The 20,986-nt window shown below is 32.5% G+C and overlaps 1 pseudogene; it reads left to right on the forward strand.

Annotated features, from left to right (window-relative positions):
- Positions 1-15,565: 15,565 nt before the first annotated feature.
- LOC148193390 (uncharacterized) lies at positions 15,566-19,073 on the forward strand (annotated as a pseudogene).
- The last annotated feature ends 1,913 nt before the right edge of the window (positions 19,074-20,986 follow it).

Consider the following 20,986-nt stretch of genomic DNA (forward strand, 5'->3'; position numbering starts at 1 on the left):
ATTATCATATTATATTATAATATTTCTCAAATATTTTCTTAAAAAGTCTTTTAAAACACCAAGTTCATAAAATCAAAACGAGAGAATATACGCAATAAAACAAACTATTTTTAAGAAAATGTAGTTTTTCACATCTACCCCACTCTTGAACCCGATCACTACTAGTCTTTTCACTTATAATATCTTCTGCTCTCGTGTACATACACGATCATGACAAAAGAAAACACATTTATAAACCAAAGGATAAGGTAGAGTTTAAAATAAAAAGAAATATAATATAAAGTTTTGATTCATACTATACAAACATATATCAAAATATCATAGACTCAACCTCTGAAGAATCGATGTATAGACTAGTACTATAAGATCATGCACACCATTGCTTGATTATTTATACCCCTTAGAAGCCATAACTATAATGTGTATGAGTTGCTACTTGACCCATATTACATGGTGAGGTAAATTCAAATCTTTTATAAATAGGACTACTACCATAGCGCAATGACCATATTTCACTCTTGAAGTTGCTTCATCATTAACATATGACGAGAAAGCATCATCATTATGTCTCCAAAGCATCTTATTCCATAAGAAGTTCTTTTCTAAGAAGTATACTTTAGACCAATATCTTAATGAAGATCTTTGAAACCTCAACTATGTGTACATGTGTGTTTGTGGGCATCATGAGTTATGGTTGATGATGAGTATATTTTAGAGGATAGTTTATAAGGTACTATATTTGTACATGTTTTTCTGGGTTGGTGTTATAGGTTTTGAGGTATGTTAAGTAATAACCAGGTCCTTAATTTGCCTATTTGTTTTTATGGTTGTGTAAAGATTAACAAACTTACAAAAAGTATTTGCTAGTAGAACTAGTACATGTAGAGAACTAAGACGAAAAGTGAATATTCATGTGTACTTACACAATAATATTATTATTGCAAAAATGCGGGGTAAGTTTTCATAAAATAACATCGATAAAAAAAAGAAGCCATTAGAATAGATATATCAAGCCAATTCTATATCAATAAATAGTAAATGTAAAGAATAAAAAATATAAATTAAAAAAAAGTTATTTACATTAACATGTGTAACATTAAAATAGAAAATATTTTTAATTTAAAATAAATAATATATTTTTTAACATCCTCTATTAATCCTAATAAAAATAATTAAATATATTAAATTCATGTGTGGATCTAACTTATCCAATAACTTTTTTAATATAAGTATGAGTCAAGTCCATACTAAGTAGGTAATATAAAAATAAATAAATACATTAATCATATTGTTGGTTGGACCAATGTTAAGTAAGAAAAATAAATTTTAAAAATACATTAATTATATTAATTATAAACGGTTTAGAAAACTAAGTGTACTAAATTAAGTTTCAAATTCAGATAAATTTAGGAACTTTCAATTGAGTTTTTATTAATTTTTTTTACTCTATTGAATTTTAAAAAATTTAAAACTTTTCAATTGAGTTAGGAATGTAAAACTTTTCTGTTAACATTAAAATAAAATTAATTTCATAATTTAAAATAAATAATAAATTCTTTAGTATCCTCTAATCCATGTAAGTCCTAATAAAAACAATTAAATACATAACTTGTAAATTTTTTTTTTTAATATAAGCATCAGTTCAGTTGACGTTAAATAGACAATATAAGAAAATAAATACATTAATGATTGATTGGACCGATGCTTATAAGTAAGAAAAATTAATTTTAAAAAATACATTAATTATTGAGTTGATTTTGAAGTTAAGTGCACTAAATAAAAACTAGCCCTTTATTAAGTAGTTTTTTTTATAAATTTGTCAACTTTTAATTGAGTCTTTATTAAATTTTTTTTTGTAATATATTGAATTGTAAAAAATTTAAAGCTTTTCAATTGAGTTGAGTTAAACTTTTTAGTTAATTAGGTGATATAGACACTCCAAATTAATAAATAAATTGGTTACTAATTTAAGTGTTCCATCTATTAATATTAAACATAAAACTACACGATAATACTCATTATATTACATTACAGTATTTTCTTAATAATGTTCTCATAAAAAGTCTTTCAAAATATCAAAGTTCATAAAACTAAAAAGAAAGAATATATGCAATATAAAACAAACTATTTGTAGTTTTCCATGCTTACTCCACTCTACAATATCCTCTGTTCTCATACACATACACGTTCATGACAAAAGAAAACATCTTTACAAACAAAAGAACAAACTAGTGTTTAAAATAAAAAGAAATATAATATAAAGTTTTGATCCATACTATACAAACATATATCAAAATTTCATAGACTCAACCTCCGAAGAATTGGTGTATAAACTAGTACCATGAGATTATGCACATCATTGCTTGATTATTTATACCCCTTAGGAGTCATAACTATAATGTGTATGGGTTATTTTCGCCTATATGACATGGTGAGGTAAATTCAAATATCTTCTAAGTATGACTACTATCATGATGTAATGAGGATCTTTCACTCTTAAAGTTGCTTCATCATTAACATATGACGAGTAAGTCATTATACCTCAAAGCATCTTGTTCCATATATCAAAGCATCTTATTGGGTGAGTTCCCTCAAGAGGTTCTTTTCTAGGAAGTATGCTTTAAACCAATCTCTTAATAAAGATCTTGAAGTTTTAACTCTGTGTACATGCGTGTTTGTGGGCATAATGATTTGTGGTTGATGATGAGTACACTAGTCCAGTAAAGGGAAATGACAGCGGTTATTTTCGCCTATCCACACCGGTTCTGCAACCGAGGTATATACAGACGAGGCAAAAAGTCTACCACTTTTTGCTTAGGTCATGAACCGAGGTAAAAATGTGTATGTTTTTGTCTCGGTTTAAATGCAACCGAGGCAAAGAGTGTACTTTTTTTACTTTTTTTTATCAGACTTCTTTTACTTTTTTTTTATCAGACTTTTTCAAATGCAACCGAGGTATATCAGACTTTTTTATCAAATTTCGGCCTAGCAGAAAGACTGGCCTTAAGACCAGGAATCGGGTTATGGAGCACTACATTCGGCCTCTTCATTGTGAATGTGTTCTGCTTCGACTCCTCAAAACGTTCATCCTTTGGCACATACATAGGCAGTGGCTTCTCCACATGACTCTCTGCATACATATCTGCATAATCAAATAACCTCAATTACATTTTACACACTAAATTCTCTTCAAAATCAAGTATAAACCAGCAAAAAAATCCTGCAAATGGGTAATATACATTTTGCAAACAATGCAGAATGTAATAAAATTGGGGATGAGGATCTGGTGGTGGCGATCCTCATGGTGGCGATCCATGGCGGCAATCCTTTCTGTCCTTCAACACTCCTCCTACTCGCAAAACATTTTCTTCCCCTTCGTTTGCTCCTCCAACGCGTCCCTCCTACCACAAGCTCTACTAGCAACACCACCGCCAACACCAGGGATCAATATCTCAGGCACCTCAACAAGCTTTCTTAAATGATCTCCAAACCCATCATTAAAAGAACCCACCTTTGATCATCCTCACCCTCAGCCACCGCCACTGTCACAGGCCCAGGCCCAACCCCAACCACAGGCCCCACCTCGGAACCAAAACCCACAACAACCGTAGGCCCAACAGAACCTACGCACGACCGCATCTCAGCGCCTCCTCCCATTCAACAGCCCAAGCCTCCCAACTCACGCCTCCAGCGGATTCGCCCTTCTCCCTTGCCGTAGATTACCAACCGCCTACCTCCGCTCCTCACCGCGTATTTCACACCGACGTTCTGGTACAACCCCTCGCTCTCACTCTCGCTCAAACGTTGCGACGGCGACGACGGAGGGCTCGCCGATCTGGAGCGGCTTGGAGATAAACGCCGCAGTCAAGGGCAACACCCGCTGTAACCCGCGCCCTCAAAGGACATTGGGCAGTCGACTACATTATTCAAGTTCCGCGGTGGTGGTGTGTTTCGGGACTGGTGATGACTAGAGGAGGACAATTGCAGTGGTGACGACATGAACTCCGGCGGAAGGATCTCGTTGGCTACCGAACGGATGACCATTGCAGTGGCGGCCACCGATGCCGTCATGGAGAGGATCGCCTTGGCAGTGGCAAAAATGCAGAGAAAATGGGATGTGTTTGTGGCTTAGTGGATTAGGAAAGAAACGTTTAGGGTTTAGGAGTGCAGAATTTTGAAAGTTGTGCAGAAATATCAGCTTATTAACTCAGGTGTTCTCAGAACCGAGACACTATCACCATTAGGCATCAGTTATTGGACAACCGAGGCATATATTTTTCCTAAAATTATGAAATTGCCACCGCACTATTAAATGTCTGATGTTTTCTACCTCGGGTGTTCTCAGAACCGAAGCAGTAGCCGCTTTAGACATCGAGTTATGGACAACCAAGGCATATACTTTTCCTAAAACTACGAAATTGCCACCGTGTTTTTATACGCTTCGGTTTCAGTAAACTCGAGGCGTATATAGCGCGTTAAAAACCCCATTTTTTACTAGTGGTATATTTTAGAGGATGGTTTATAAGGTAGTATATTTGTACATGTTTTTATGGGTTGGTATTATGGGTTTTAAGGTATGTCAAGTAATGACCAAGTCTTTAGTTTCATCTTTTGTACAATGTTAGATTTGACTATTTGTTTTTATGATTGAGTATGAGTTAGCAAAATTGTATGAATTATGAAGGTGATGAGTGCATATCTATATTTTAATTTAATATTTAATGTCGAAATTTTACGTTTAAAGGTTGATCATTTGTGATAATTAGATTTTTTGAGATTGTGAAATAAAAATGAATTAAAATTTACTTTTTAGTTATATAAAATATTTTTAGATATTGTAATGTTTTTTGAGGTAAGTAAAGTAAAATTTTGATTCATCGAAATGAAAATAAATTGTTGCAAGCTAATAAGGCCAAAATTAATGAATTATCAAAAAAGAGCTAAACACAATCCTAAGTTCTATTTTACATACACTCTTTCAAATATGTCACACAAAACCTATTCCTACACTCCTAATTTATGTATTTTCATCTCTCCCACCACTAAAAAAAATCAGACCCAATCAGATGTTGATAGTGACATAAAATTCACTAAAAAAATCTAACCAATGCTAGGATGCCACGTGTTAACTTCATCTCTCCCAACAAAACCAACTAGGTTCACACCTTGAGGCAGCCACCAGCAATATCTCACCATAACTCCTTGCACCCACCGTAGGTAAAGCAAGCCGACGCTGGAGCAGCGCCTCATCCACCACGAGTCCTCGCTTGAGCAGAACGAGCACCGTTCGCCGACATTCAGCACCAATCCAACACGATTCTGGGTAAATAGAGGATCGTTGTTTTGCTTTGATTTAGGTTTTGGCTGGATGAATGTAATATAACTGGGTTTGCGCAATTTTTGTTTTTGTTTTGGTTTTTTTGAGATTTTTGGTTTCATTTCTTGGAATGTCTCCGTGTGTCGTGTTCATGTTGGTTCGTGTGGTTGTCTCCGTGTGTTACATTTTAGTTTTGTATGAGAACGAGTAATGTAATGATGAATAGTTTCATTATTGGCGCAATTGGAGTCTATGCTCGTGGTGGGTTTTGTGATCATGTTTTGGGGGCTCTGACCATCTGGTTATAATTTGATTCATAACTTTTTTTTAATTTTACTTTTAGATTTAAAATTCAATAATAATCTAATCTAATTTAAAATTTTAATATTATTTAATATATATTTATATATTTATAATCTAATATCATTTAAAATGTATATTAAATAATTATTAATATATAAATATATATTAAGTAATATTAAAATTTTAAATTTAGAGTAAAATATTATTAAATTTTAAATCTAAAAATAAAATTTAATAAAAAAATATGAATCTTGAAATTAGTATTAAAGGAGGTGCAGAATGATTTTAAAAAGAAAGAAAAAAATAAAAAATATTTATGAAGGTTAAAAGTGGAATAGATAAGGTGTAAATTGGGATTTTGGAGGTGCAAAAGATGAAACACCCATTGTGTTTTAGGAGTAATTACATCATATCTAATTTCAGGTGAGGACTTCCTGCACCCTATCAAATTTATTGTTGTACCGCGTCAAAAGCTTCTGGAATAATATTTCCGTAATAGAAGTGGCGTGAAGAATTGTATTTCGGATAAGGTGTTCTTTTTAGATTTAAAATATTTTATATACGTTGAAAGGGTTAAACATGTTTTTAATCCTTCAACTATAAAGTGTTTTTGGATTTAATTCCTCTTTTAAAGTTTGTCTCATTTTCATCATTTTCTTTAATGAAATTATAACTTTTAGTCCTTTATAGTCAACGACACGTTAATTTTTTGTCGCCGAGATTGTCCAATGCTTCTTTCACTGGGAAGTCCTCGGCCTTTTCTCTGTCGTTGCCAGATAAAGGGATGAACTTGGATCATGCATTGGATCAGTCTCCGACCATATTCGATGTTTTAAATTAGTCTCTAACCAATTGCTCCATCGAGTAGTAGTGTTTTAGCCCCTACTACACCACTTTTGCCGTCACCACTTCCACCAGTTTTGCGGCAACGTAAGCAGTGGGAGAGGGCGGTGCCTTCTCCTGTGACGCCAGTGGGTCAACAGGTTTCGAGGCCGGTTGCACTGGCACCTCCTTCCAGGCCTTTTGTGTTGCAAACCCCAAATACAATGGTTTCTCCGGTGGAGTTGCCACCTGTTAGTTCCTAGATAGTAACATTTTGTCATTTAACATTTTTGCTTTCCAAAATACCCATTCACGTAAAACGTCGTGTATCCGTTGGAATGGGTTTTTAGTCATTTTTGAAAGCTTTTATTCTGCTTTTTTTAAAACTAACCAGTGTAAAATGACGAATTTGTCCTTCTTTATTGTTCTGGAACTTTTGTTTTATATTGGTTTATATTGTCTTTTTGTTTTTTCGAAAATTGGAAGTGACCAGATTGGCCTTCACATTACGGGGTCTTCTTTGGTTTTTCTGTATTTTTACCTTTCCCGCTCGGTGTTTTCTTCTCCCAACTCTGACTGGATGAAATATGTGATGGAAAAATCTGATTCGAAATCTCTGCACATCAGTGATAAATGTATACTGGGATTTAGGTTGTTTTCTTCCTAAAATTTATGAGGTTTCCATTAAAGGATGTAGAGACCACAAATTCACTTCATAAGGTTAGATGTTCCTTAACACCATTTCTACAAAGCTTTATAATGGTTTTTCGATTATTTATTTTTTTACTATGGTTTTTTGATTATTTATGGCGTTTGTGTTGTTATCGGTGCCAATATTGTGTTTATGTTCAAGTGTTGAATAAATAGGCTTTTATTTTCCTATTTTGTCTCTTTCATTGGAGTAACTGGTTTTTGTTTATCCATTGTGCTTGAAGTGCTTAACAAATGTGCTTGAAGGTCTTCTGCGGTTCGATTGTTCTATGAAGTTTTGTAAGTTGTACTGTTACGAAGTCTAGAATTTTGAAGTTCTACTGTTTGGAGTATCCTTTCTGTGTGCTTTGGAAACTATCTTTAAGGTTTTCATGATTTCCATATTTCCTTTTATAATTTTTTTTATATTTTCCTTTTTATGTGCTCCAAACACTGAGTTTATGGTTTTTCATAGTTTGCATGTTTTGTAATTTGTTGAGTTTAAAATGGTTCGTTGGAGTTATTTTTGGGAGAAAATTTCAAAGACTTGAAGGAAGTGTTTAAAAATTGGGAAAGGTTGGAAGATTTTGAGAGAAGGAAAGATTTGTTGTATTGAATGTTTTTAAATTTTTTTTGACTTAATTACAAACAATAAAAGTTACAACCATCTTCTATTTATACTAGTGGCACTTACTTAACCAATGGTTAGGATCTTGTCACACCACATTCATCTAAGGGTTTTTAAAACATTCATATAATTCTAAACTTGTCTAGAAACATCTTATGGATAAGCATCCCTAGATTTTTTTGTAGATCATTCTAGAATCCTTTCAAATAGGATATTCTAGAATTCTATTTGGGTCTTTTCTAATCTTGGGCTTCTATCTCTTAGACCTAAAACACAAAATCAATTTATATTCCAACATTTACCGTATAAACTTTTGTGGCCTAAAGAATATGGGAGTTAAAGGACATGGTAACATGTTTTTTTTCCGATTAAGGTTCATTAGTAATTAATGTAATGGTAAAATGTTTCATCTGACAATGTGGTATTATGATTTTTGGTTGACAAATTTTGAAATGCCTTTGGGAACTATATAGATTTCTAAACCGTTTTAGGTATAGTTAGTTGCTCTGTTATTATATTTGTAATGGTTTGGTATATTGTTTTGAGAGTGCCTCTTCATGCACCATTCACTTCTGTGCTTCCAATTTTTCAAATAGGTACTTGCTTTGACTATTCTCAAATTCTTCTCTCATATTCTTTTATTAAAAAAACCTAGCATCACCCAGCACTTTTACGTCTCATTCTTCATCCTTCGCAAGAGTTATTGGTTTTCTCATTCTCCTTCTCTTTCATTTTTGTTTGTCTTCTTCGACCCTCAGTTGTTTCGTGTACGGCCGACAACGTCGTTGCATTAGTCGTTGGTGGTTTTCTTTGTTTGTAGCATCCTGTTAGTGGTACGGCGTTACAACATTTCGTCTTTTTCCTGCAACAAAATCTATTCATCGTCCCGGCAGAAGTAACCTTCATTTCTCTTTTCCCTTTTTTAATTGTATTGTGTTGATTGAAATATATAATGGATGAGTGGTTTGGAGTGATGCAAAACGTTAATTGATATTCGAAAGTCATTGAAGGTATTAACGACTTTCGAATATTGGTTAACATTTTTGCCAACATTCAAAATATGTTTCGACGCAATTCATCATCCCCTCTTCTTAATCTCACTATGCATCACTCCAAATCACCACTCCATTATGCATTTCAATCAACACAATATAATTAGAAAGAGAAAGGGAGAAAGGAGCATTACCTCAATCGGCACGACGAATACGTTTGCTACACGAGGAAGACAAGATGCACCTCCAACAGGACGCCACAAACAACGATAATCACCTGCAACCACTGTAGCATGCATCGAGCAAATGAAGACAGAGGAAAATGAACGAAAACAAGGGGAAGAAAAAGACCGGGAACTCTCGCGGAGGAAGAAGAATGAGGCGTGGAGGTGCATGATGCTGCTAGGGTTTTTTTAATAAGAAAATTTGAGAGAGAAGAATCTCATAATGGTCAAAGATTCCTAACTTGTCAATTGGGGCAAATCTACCATTATTTAAAAAATTGAAAGTGTAGGAGAAAACGGTGAGGTGCAAAGAAAAAAGTGAAGCACTCTAATTCCTTTTCCTTTTAACTTCATTATATTTTTTAGAACCTTTGAACATGAAAAAGGTAGAGAATGTCTTCTAAGATAATTTATAATTCAACAACCAACTAGTTGGAAATTGTAACATTTCACATTTCTCATTGTTTATCTTAAATGTTTTTAGATTATTTTTGTCATTTAAATTTGTATGTGTTTTAGATTATTTCTCTGAAATATTTTTGAATCTTTTAACTAATGGATTGTCAACTATGGAACCATTATCAACATTTATTACTCAATATGGTGAGAGTGTGTATTGAGTTAGTTTTTGCTTTTAAAAAAATTTCAATTGTATTATTATTTTTGGAAAAGTATTTTAATTAGGATTTTTTTGAAAAAAAATTACTAACAAATTTGTGTTGTCATGTGTTAAGTCACATGGAAGGGTTCTCTCAAGTATCAGTATCATTGTCTTGAATTCAATTTTGTTCTTATATTTATTTTATTGATTCAGTTTATTCTCAATTTATTTCAAAATGGAGAATATTGTCTTCCTCAAATTTAAATAAAATTTATTATTTTATAAATCTTACATTGATATTTTATTAAAAGTAATTTTTTACTAAATTACATTATTATATATTATTGATATATGATTTGATAATTTTGTTAGTATATTATATTATTATATATTATTAACCTATGATTTCTTAATCATGATTTTAATCTCTAAATTTTTATAAAAATATCAGTTTAAGATTTATATAAATAATAAATTTTGTTTCAATTTGGAGAAGGACATTGTTACTCTATTTTTTAAAAAATTGAAACTAAATAGAATTATATATATATATATATATATATATATATATATATATATATATATATATATATATATATATATATTGACTAAATTAATATCAAGATAATAACATTTAACAATAATATTAACATGTGACAATATTATGTCACGTGACACTATTAATACTACATATATTATATTCTCATTCACTTCTTTCTCACAAGTATTGTTTTTTCTCTTATTACTACTCTTAAATAAGAAATAATAATTTTCGATGCCAAGAATAAACTAAGCATTTTCACAAAGTCACAAAGGAAACATAATGTTGTTTTTTTATGTGAACATAATTAGATCCTGTTTATTAAAAAAATATAATTAGATTCTTATTGTTCAAAGATAATATTAAATCCCTATTATTAAAGGTTATAATGATAATCTATTTTTCAGGAATATTTTTGTACTTTAATTATAATATACTAAATATGTTTTCATTAAAAAATATATCTTAATTTTTGTGGATTATCAACATCTTTCACGTTTATAATGTAATATTTTATCATTCTATTCAAGAATATAAACATACACAGACAATATGTTTTCATTTGAGATTAGAGCCAAGGACAGGTTTAATGTCTTTGTACGACTAAAAAAAGGTAAGATAGTGAAAGTACTAATTGTTTCTAGATATTGTTTGTGATTCTTGCGTTGTTTTTGTACTTTGAGGGTTCTAAATTTTTTAATATAGGATTATTTTGTTTTAAATATATGTTAGACAAGTAGTTATAGTGTTGATGTTACCTTTATTAGGACTTTTGTAGTAACATATATTAAGTTACTTTTTGTGAGTTTGATACTAAATCAAATATAAGATCTTAGGATAATTGTAAGACTATATAAAGAAAAATATAAGAACTAACCTACAAATTATCTTTCAATTAAATTTTGTGATTCTTGTGTTCTTGTGGTGTTGAATGGTATAAATGTATTTTAAGTGGTGTTGCCTTTGTTTTGATTTTTGTGATAGTATTTATATTAACCTACTTTTGTGAGTTGAAACTTAAGCGAATGTAAGAACTTAAAGATTTTTGTAAAACTAAAGTAAAAGGTAAGAGTAAACGTATTAACTATTTTTCAATACAGTTTGTGCTTTTACATTCTTTTATAATTGGATGATTCTAAATTTGTTAATATATATATATATATATATATATATATATATATATATATATATATATATATATATATATATATCAATAGTATATCTATAATGTTGTTTCTTTTAGTAGGATTTTTGTGATAATGTTTACATTAACTTGCTTTTGTAAGTTCAAGATTAAAACAAATGTAAGAGTTTTTATACTAACAATTTTTTAATACAATTTGTGATTTCTACATTCTTTTGAAATATGATGATTCTTAATTTTTTAATACAGATTTATTTTGTTTTAAAAATATCTCAGTATTGTATTGACTTGTTACTTTTACAAAATTGAAGCAAAAGATAAAAGCAAACTTTACTAATTTTGTTTCAATAGAGTATGGGATTCATGTATTCTTGGAATTGAGTAGTTATGGATTTTTTTAATATAGGTTTGTTTTTGTACGAGTAATGTATTTATAATGTTGTTACTTTTTTACTTGAACTTTTGTAATGGTGTTTATATTAACATGTTTTTGTGAGTTTGAAATTGAAGCAAGTGCTGGAGTCTAAGATTTTAGTAAAGTTGAATTAAAAATTATGAACTACATTATAATTATTAACAAATATAATTTTTCTTTCATCCTTTTAAAATTAGATGATTCTTCATTTTTTAATGTAAGTTTATTATCTTTGGAAAATGACTTAGTAATTTTACATTGTTATTTTTACTAAGAATTTTGTTATGGTGTTCACTAAAGCACATAAAAGATCTTATAGTCCTTGCCAGACTAAAACAAAGGCAAGAGCAATGATACTATCTATCTTTTCAATACAATTTACTATTGTTGAACTCTTTTGAATGTTTTAAATTTTTTAATATATATGTTAGTCAATTAGTTACATTGTTTTTAATGTTGCCTTTACTTGTCTTTTTTTCTTTACATTTATATGAACTTGCTTTTATGAGTTTAAAACTGAAAAAAAATTTATAAAATATTATACTTTCTTGTTAATTCTTGTTCTGTTTAAGCCATTAGTTTTGTACCTGTTGTCATCATTTCCTACGTTGTCTCTATCATATAAAATTTTGTATCTTTGCCCCTCATAATATATATAATTTTTTTACTTCCAATTTAATTATTATTATATAAAAAAAAGTAATAAAATCTTATTATTTTTAACTTTTAATAACTAACAAAATATATGACTCAACCCTAAATTGGTTAAAATTAATTTTTTTAGTCCAAATCGATTCATTTTGAGTTCAAATGCACCTATTTTAAACTTAAAAGCTTGAGTCGAGCCATCATGATCAAATTCGATCGAGTTTTGGCCGAAGATAACAACAACCAAATTTTGGTTATAGCCAAATTTTGAAAAGGGTGAACTTTATTGAATTTGGCCAAATATCGACTAAGGCAAACTTCTTAATAAATCTCAGTTAAAGCTAGCTCGATCGAATTTCACTGATAGATAGCTCTACCAAATTTCGGTTAGGTTCGCATGAATTCTAGTTAGGGTCAACTCAGGCAAAATGGTCATAATAAAATTTAAGTAAAGTCGATTTTGACCACCTTTTGACAGAGTCGAACCATGCTGAAAATTGGACGAATTCGATTGCATTGTCCCTATCTGAAATTCAACCAAATCCTCCCTAGCTTCTCCAAATTTGGCAGAGTAAGGCTTCTCCAAATTTGACCAAATTCGACACTAGTCGAAATTTGGCCTATTTGGTTGGTCGAGTCAATAATGGTCGAATTTAACAACATTAGCCCATCCAAACTTTGGCCGAATTCGTTGGATTCGATCGATTTGTCCCCGACCGAAATTTGGCCAAATTTTGTCATGTCGACTCAAACAAAACTTTAGTCGAGTCAATTCTTGTATAAATTTGGTCAAGTCTACTCCAATTGAAATTCAATCGAATTTCCAACGTGTATGTTCCAAACTTGACCAATTCTTTGCGCGAGGTTTAACTTGGCCAATTCGGTTAGGCCCGTCTCAACCAAGGTCAGTTCTTTCAAGCCTGTCACGACCTTTGTTTTGGGCCAACTCATCTCAAGGTTTGGTCTGAGTAGATCCCTCTTGACCTTTGGTATGGCCTGTCTTAACATTCATTTTGAGTCGGTTCATTTCGACCTTTGAACTAGCTTCATCCTTTAGCTTGGGCTGACCCATTTTTATCTTCAACCTGGGTTGATTGATTTGACCTTTGGTCCTAGCTTGCTCGTCTAGACCTTCAGCTCGAGTTGACCCTTCCAGACCTTTAGTTCAAAAGAGCTCGTCTCAAATTTTGGTCGGAAACAAAACTTCTCTACTTTTGGTCCAGGCTCGTTTGTCTTGGCCTTCGGTCCGAGATTGATCGTTTTGACAAGATGAAAGTATTATTTTTAAGAATTAATTGAAATATTGCAGTGGGTCCAAACTCACATAAGCCTTATTCTTAACCCGCTTAAATAGGGACTTCGAGGATTTGAGTTTTTTTTTTGCTTTTGAACCAATAACTTCTAACAAAAAGTTTTTTTTTCATAGATGAAGTAAGACTGGTCATGAATCAAGGCGAGAGTTCTACTTACCATTACAATTTATAAGTATATATTGGAGTTTATATTCGTTGAAAGTTGGAGGTGGAAAGGTAGAGATTGAAGAGAGTGACTAAATGGTAAAGATTCGTGGCAAAATGTTTTAGTAAAGTATCAACAGATTTTTCTAAATGCCACGCTTGGATGCTAAATTAATTTATAATCATTCTATCTTTTAGTCTTTTAATAATATGTACAATGTTCAGGAGGTGGCTGCTTTGAAACAAGAACTCCATAAAACAAAGACTGCTTTGGACATATTCAATGGAAAGCCAAGTCTAGGGTGTTTGAAACTGTATTAGCTGCACATGAGGCAATATAAAGGTCTTAGAAACTAACTAATAATATTGCAGATAAACTTCGTGGGCGAGTTGAATAACTAAACAGACAACTAGAAAAATGTGAAAGCAATATTCATAAACTAATACGCATATGTTCGTTATTGTAACTTTTCAAATTGACCTCTGGCAATATAGCAAACACTAGACTTGGAGATACCAAAATGATGCTACCAGAAATGCAAGTCTTAATTTAATCAACTAAAATGTATACTTACATTATTTTGCATTAAATTTTTTTATTATCCTTTTAAAATATATAATTAAATTTTATGAAATTTTACCTATAGATATAAATTTTTAATATGCAATTAATTGATAATTAATATATGCATATACAAAATTCTTATTATTAACCTACAATTAGTATATCAGAAAACTAAAAAGCTGAAAATGTGGAATAGAGAAGTCTTTAGTATCATGAAAACTAAAAAGCAGAAACTCATTACCCAGATAGTTGAGTTAGATAAGAGGAGTGTATAAGAGGGTGATGAGAGTAACATAGACGACAACATGAGACTATAAGAAATGAAGTTACTTGGCCAACTAAGATTGGTATGTAACAAAGAAGAGTCATGCCTAAAGTAGAAAGATAAGGCTAATTGGATAGGGTAGGGAGATACGAATTCCAAATACTTCCACTCTAGGATTAGATGGAAAATAATAAGGAATGAACTAAACGGGTTGGAAAGGGAAGTTGTGTGAGGAACCAAGCAAATTAAAAGAGGTAGTACAAGAATATTTAGAAGAAAAGTTTAAAGCCAAAAAATAGTATATAGATTAGCATTTGAAATATTGACTATCTTTATCAAAGAAGCAATAAGGTACTGATTGATGACGTGAAGGAGGAGGAAATAAAAGAAGCAATTAATTGTGGGAGTGAAAAAGGCCCTGGGCTAGATGGTTTCAACTTCTATTTCATAAAAACCAACTGGGATACCATAAAGGAAGACATAGTCGAAGCAGTACAATGGTTTCAAAGGGTTTGGAAAATGCCTAAGGTCTGTAATCCATCTTTCACAACATCGGTACCTAAAAAGGAGAACTCAGTAGTATTGAGTGAATTTAGGCCAATCTCCTTGGTTCGATGCATGTATAAAATCATATTAAATGTACTTGCAAATAGGCTAAAGAGAGTGTTCCCAAGACTCATAGATCGGTCACAATCAACGTTCTTAAAGAATAAAGGAATGTTAGGTAGTATACTTGTTGCCAACGAAGTAGTGGACTAAATAAGAAGGAAAAAGAAGAGGACAATAGGATTATGAAAAATCTTATGACTTGGTGAGCTGACAACTTTTGTATTATATGATGGAAATATTAGGATTTGATAATAAATAGATTGGTTGGATAAAAACAAGTTTGGAATCATCAACCATATCGACATTACACTGAATAGCAGCCTAAGAGAGAAATTCCATCCAAAATGAAGGTTGAGAGAAGGGACCTAATTGTGTCATTCCTAATTCTATTTGTGGTAGAGGGGTTGGCAGGGATATTGAGGCAAACAACTGTTGAGACTTCGGCAAGTTTACCGAATCGTACAAGTAATATAAAATGGTAAGACCAAGTATCGTGTTCCAAGAGACTCTCGACAGTAGACAGTTGTGTGATAACTCAATTAATCATTGGTTTAGAATGCAAATACAGAAAATTAAATATGAATGCAGTTTTGATCAATTGAAGAGTAACACAACAATGAACGGATGAGGTTTAGGTTATGAGATGAATATGTTGTTGAGGTTAGATTTCACCAAGTTTACTCTCATGTATATAAGAATTCTTCTTCTTTCATTAAAGTCAACGTCACTCACTAAATTACTTAAAACCCGATCCCTCGGTGAAGAAAGTTTATCCTTAATTACTAGTTCATAGGACTCCTAGCATTCCTAATAATTAATTCTGAAGATCAGAAGCTTAAGACGACCAAGACTCATACCCTCATTCCTGGGAAATACTGCTCTTGGAAATAATTCTACAAGAACCTTAATTGTAAGGAACCTCCCGGCACTCATGCAATTCATACATCACGCTATGAATGAGTTAAACAAAGCGAGCATTGATCACAGAAGAATTACCCTAACAGTTAATTAAAGAAGCATAAATTATTAAGATTAAATTCAAATACATGAGAGTTCACAAGGTTACATCATCCCCCAACAACAAATAGAAGTTAGTTCTTCATTGTCATGGAGAAACTAGATGTACAATGGAGAAGAATGAGATAGAAAAACCCTAAAAGTTGAAGATGGAAGCTCTCGCATCCAAATCCGCCTTCAAAGAGTGGGAGAGTGTGTTGATGTGCTCCCTCTACCAAAGATACAAAACCTAGGGCATCTGGGCCCTTTAAATAGAGCGGAATGAAAACAAAAAAAAAGTCCAGGCCCATCTCGCTAACGCTCAGCGCCCCACTTAGGGCGCCCGAGCGTGCTGCGATACCAAAACTTACGCTCAGCTTCACTCAAAGGGCAAGCAAGCATGGTTCATCAGGAAAAGTTACGCTCAGGGCCTCAAATAGGGCGCTCAGGCGGTGTGCGGTAGGCTTTGGCGCTGAGGGCCCCCAAAAGGGCGCTCAGGCGTTGTGCGTTCCTCCTTTCTGATGCTTTTCTAGATCTTTCTGAGTTCCATCGCCTTGGCACTTCAGCTCTGCTTCCCATATTATCTCATTTCCTGCCAAAATAAGGGAATTTAGTCATAAAATCCTTAAGTTCAACCTCAACTCTCTTACTCACACAACTTAACAGAAAACATGATTTCAAGGAAGTTTCTAAGTAGAAAGGGTACATATAGTATCAAAATCACATCATAGATAACGGTATTTTCAACCGTTATCAACAACATAAAAAAAGTTGTTTAAAGAAGTTAAGGTAGGGAAAATAAGGGAATAGAGATTAATTTTCTACAGATTGCTTACGGCATACTATATGCGTGTGAAGGTAAAAAAGATAATTTAATAACCATTAAAACTATCTTAAGATGCTTTGAGGTTGCAACAGGACTAAGGATAAACTACCACAAAATAAGAATTCGCGGAATATGAATTAGGAAGGACACCATAGAAAAATTCTTAGGGTTTCTATGTTGGGTACAAATAAAGTCCCACATCGGATAAAATAAGAGATGGACATGAGTTTATATACACATAAGATACTTCCATTGGTAAGAGGCCTTTTGGAGTGGTACCAAAAGCAAATCCGTGAGGGCTTGGCCCAAAGCGGACAATATCTTACCAGTATGGAGATCTATGTGTATGTGTGTATGTTGAACCTCCCTACAAATGGTATCATAGCCCATGGTTCAGGTTTGGTGACCAGGTTCAGACGAGTACGTCCCTCCATGATCAGGTGAAGCCTTGGCAGGTGGCCGGCAGGTAGCCTGAAAGTGAATCATGAGAGGTGGAGAGCAAGAGATGTTCAATGTTTGACCATGGATTGTGAAAGAGAAGTAATGACCATGGTGTACTCGAGGATAAGAAAAAGACTTCCGCTGTAAGGAAGGTGGAGGTGGAGAACCATAGTCCTTTGTTTGAGGGGAGGATGTTGGGTACAAACAAAGTCCCACATCGGATAAAATAAGAGATGGACATGGATTTATATACACATAAGATACCTCCATTGGTAAGAGGCCTTTTGGAGTGGTACAATATCTTACCAGTGTGGAGATCTATGTGTATGTATGTGTGTCGAACCTCCCTACAAATATCCGATGTATGTTAGGAATCCAAGTATGAGTCTAAGTCCAACATTGGATAGAAATAAGAAAGTAGAGCCTCTTATAAAGGTGAAAGACCCATTAACCCATTGCCTTAAGGTTTTGGGTAATGAGTGATGTCGATCCCTTTATATAGTTGGCTCAAATGTTATTGGTGTTTGTGTAACCCACAAGAGAACCTCCTCCTCAATAGACCTAACAGTGGTATCAGAGTCATGTTTGTCTTGATGACCGACTCAGACGAGTATAATGATCCCTTATACCGAAAGTCTTTCTGGCAAAGAGTATTCAGGTAAGCAAGTTCCGTTAAGATACGACGGTTGGAAAGGGCTACTCGTGGTTGTGGTTGATTGGGAATGCTTCCGCTGGAGGGGGAGTATACTTATGTGGAAGGGACTCACCCTTGATGGGGAGATGTTGGGAATCCAAGTGTGAGTCTAAGTCTCACATTGGATAGAAATAAAAAAGTAGAGCACCTTATAAAGGTGAAAGACCCATTAACCCATTGCCTTAAGGTTTTGGGTAAAGAGTGGTGTCGATCCCTTTATATAGTTGGCTCAGATGTTATTGGTGTTTGTGTAACCCACATGGTAACCTCCTCCTCGATAGACCCAACATTCTAAATTGCAGTCACATAGGAAAGAACCCTTAGAAAAACAATTGTGGAATGAGGTGGTAGTTAAAATTACGAATAAGTTATTTAGATGGAAAGGGAGACAATTGACCTTTGTGGGTTGTGTGTGCCTAATTAAGTCGATACTTTCATCTTTTTCATTATTTTACTTGTCATTCTTTGAAGCACCAAAGGGTGAATGCAAAAAGATAATGGAAATACAAAGAATATTTATGTGGGGTTGGGAGAAAGAGGATAGGAAGATAACTTGGATCAAATGGAAAAATATATATAAATAAAAGGAAGATGAAATAGGAAAGTTCAATATAGCTATATTGAAAATATGAAAGGAGACTAGGAAAAACAACAAGGATTTTGGAAGAATGTGCTTGAATTTAAATATAGCTCATGGAAGAACATACAACGGTAAAACTTAACAAAGGAAGGGTCGTGGTGGTTGAAAGATATATATATCTTATTTAAGGAAAAGGCTCTTGATAACTATTTTGACAATAGTGTAAGTTGAAGGGTGGGGAGAGGGAACATTGTAAAATTTTGGGAAGACAAATGGGTGGGAGATATACCTATGAGGGATAGGTTTCCAAGATGATACTCAATCTCAAATTCTAAGGAAAATTTGATATAGCATGTTGGGGGAAGGGAGAGATGGATCTTGGAAGTGAGAACTAATTTGGAAAAGAAAAAGATTTATATTAGAAAAATATCAACAACAATAATTTTAGCAACTTATTTTTGCCCAACATCTTAAGAGAGGAGAGGACATATGGGTTTGGAAATTTGATGAGGTGGAATTATTTTCTGTCAGTTTTGCATATATAACACTCTACAACACAACCTAATTGGTGAAAATGAGACATTGTTCAAATCTTTTTGGTGTTAAAGTTTTCCTAATTCACAACACTTGGATGTAGAGTATTACTTGATAAGGTACCAACAAAGGATAAGTTATTAAATATGGAGTACATATTAGTGGTAGCATGTGTGAATTATGTAATGAACAAAATGAAAATGTGCTACATCTATTCTTCTATTGTAAAATAGCATAAAAGTTTTGGAATTTGTGTATGGGCGGAAGTTAGTTCAATGAACCACATCCAACCTAAAACCCACTTCAAGCACTTCAATCTAATACATCTCAATAAGAAATACAATAAAATATAAAAAAGTTTATGAATAACAATCAAACGTGTCATATGAAATCATAGAAACGGGGTCAGTTTTAGAGAAGACAAATTAGACATAAAAGAAATATTTAGCATGACACAACTAATACATGGCTATGGATGAAACATAAACAATCCAAATTATCATTTTCATTCTCGGATTGGAATTAATGTCTTCTTATATGCTTAAAATATGTGACAATAGAAATTGAGGATTAAACTATTTAAGGATGTACATTATATTTTCCTTATTTATATGCCACAAACAATATTACCATTTTAAACCTAAGGTTATTATTAATATGGGACTTCTCATCACAGGACGTGGAACAATTCATATTCAATGACTCAAACAGTGATGCTGATTAACTTTAAGTAGAGTTTTTGGATTGAGCACATTTTAAATATGAGAGGGCTTTGATTCCAAAGTAAGCTCGAGTTCGATCAGTTAAAGCAACCAATTTTATAATAAATATGTCGTAAAAAGTTTCAACAACCATACTTTTGATCTATATTTATAGTTTTCTTAGTAGAGACTTTTGTTTAGAATTAGTCTAATTGCGACTCAATTATGTTTAAACTTGATTACTAATATATTTAAATTAACTAAAAGATTAACTGATTTTAATCATGACCGATTGGTGTCTTTAGACGATCTATCATTGTATTTCGATAATATAAAACTGATTTTACATGCATTTCTCTTTTCTTTTCTTTTTTTCACGGACTCCCAAAATACCTACAGTTCCGGATTATCTTAAGCCTTCACTTCTTTATTTTAATAAATTCTGAATAATTAATTTCAAAGTATTTCTGACTTTCAAATATGCAATCTGAAATTTGTTTTATACATACCAGATTAGTTATTTCGAAAGCATATTAATGGATACAAGAGACTGTAAATGTCAATGGCTCCCGAAATTGGAAATAACGTTGCCAATGTCACAATTGAATGGTGAAGAAGGCTCGCCGGATAAGATAAATCAACCCACCGTGAGAGAGGATGAAATAGGGATGGGGCTCCATGGAGAGGAGTTTGGGATTGAGGAAGAAAAGGGAGACAGTATAGAACACCTGAGAGAAGAAGAAATGGGGTTGGGTGTTGAAATTTTCAAGGAAGGATATTTTTATAGTTTCAAATCTATAGTGGGGGTGCAGGAAGAAAAAAGAGAGCTCCAAGAAGAAACAACCTCAACATATTTAGTTAGTGATAAAATTATTATAATTGATAATTTGAGACGTATAAATTTTTTATATTTACTTGATATTATTTTTTATATTTTTTTAATATAAAAGGTTATTATTTTATGATTATTTTTTTTGTGTTAAATGAATATAA

The sequence above is a fragment of the Vigna umbellata genome, chromosome 9, assembly GCF_029865625.1.
Source record: "Vigna umbellata cultivar VRB3 chromosome 9, Vumbellata_1.0, whole genome shotgun sequence".
Classification (NCBI taxonomy): domain Eukaryota; kingdom Viridiplantae; phylum Streptophyta; class Magnoliopsida; order Fabales; family Fabaceae; genus Vigna; species Vigna umbellata.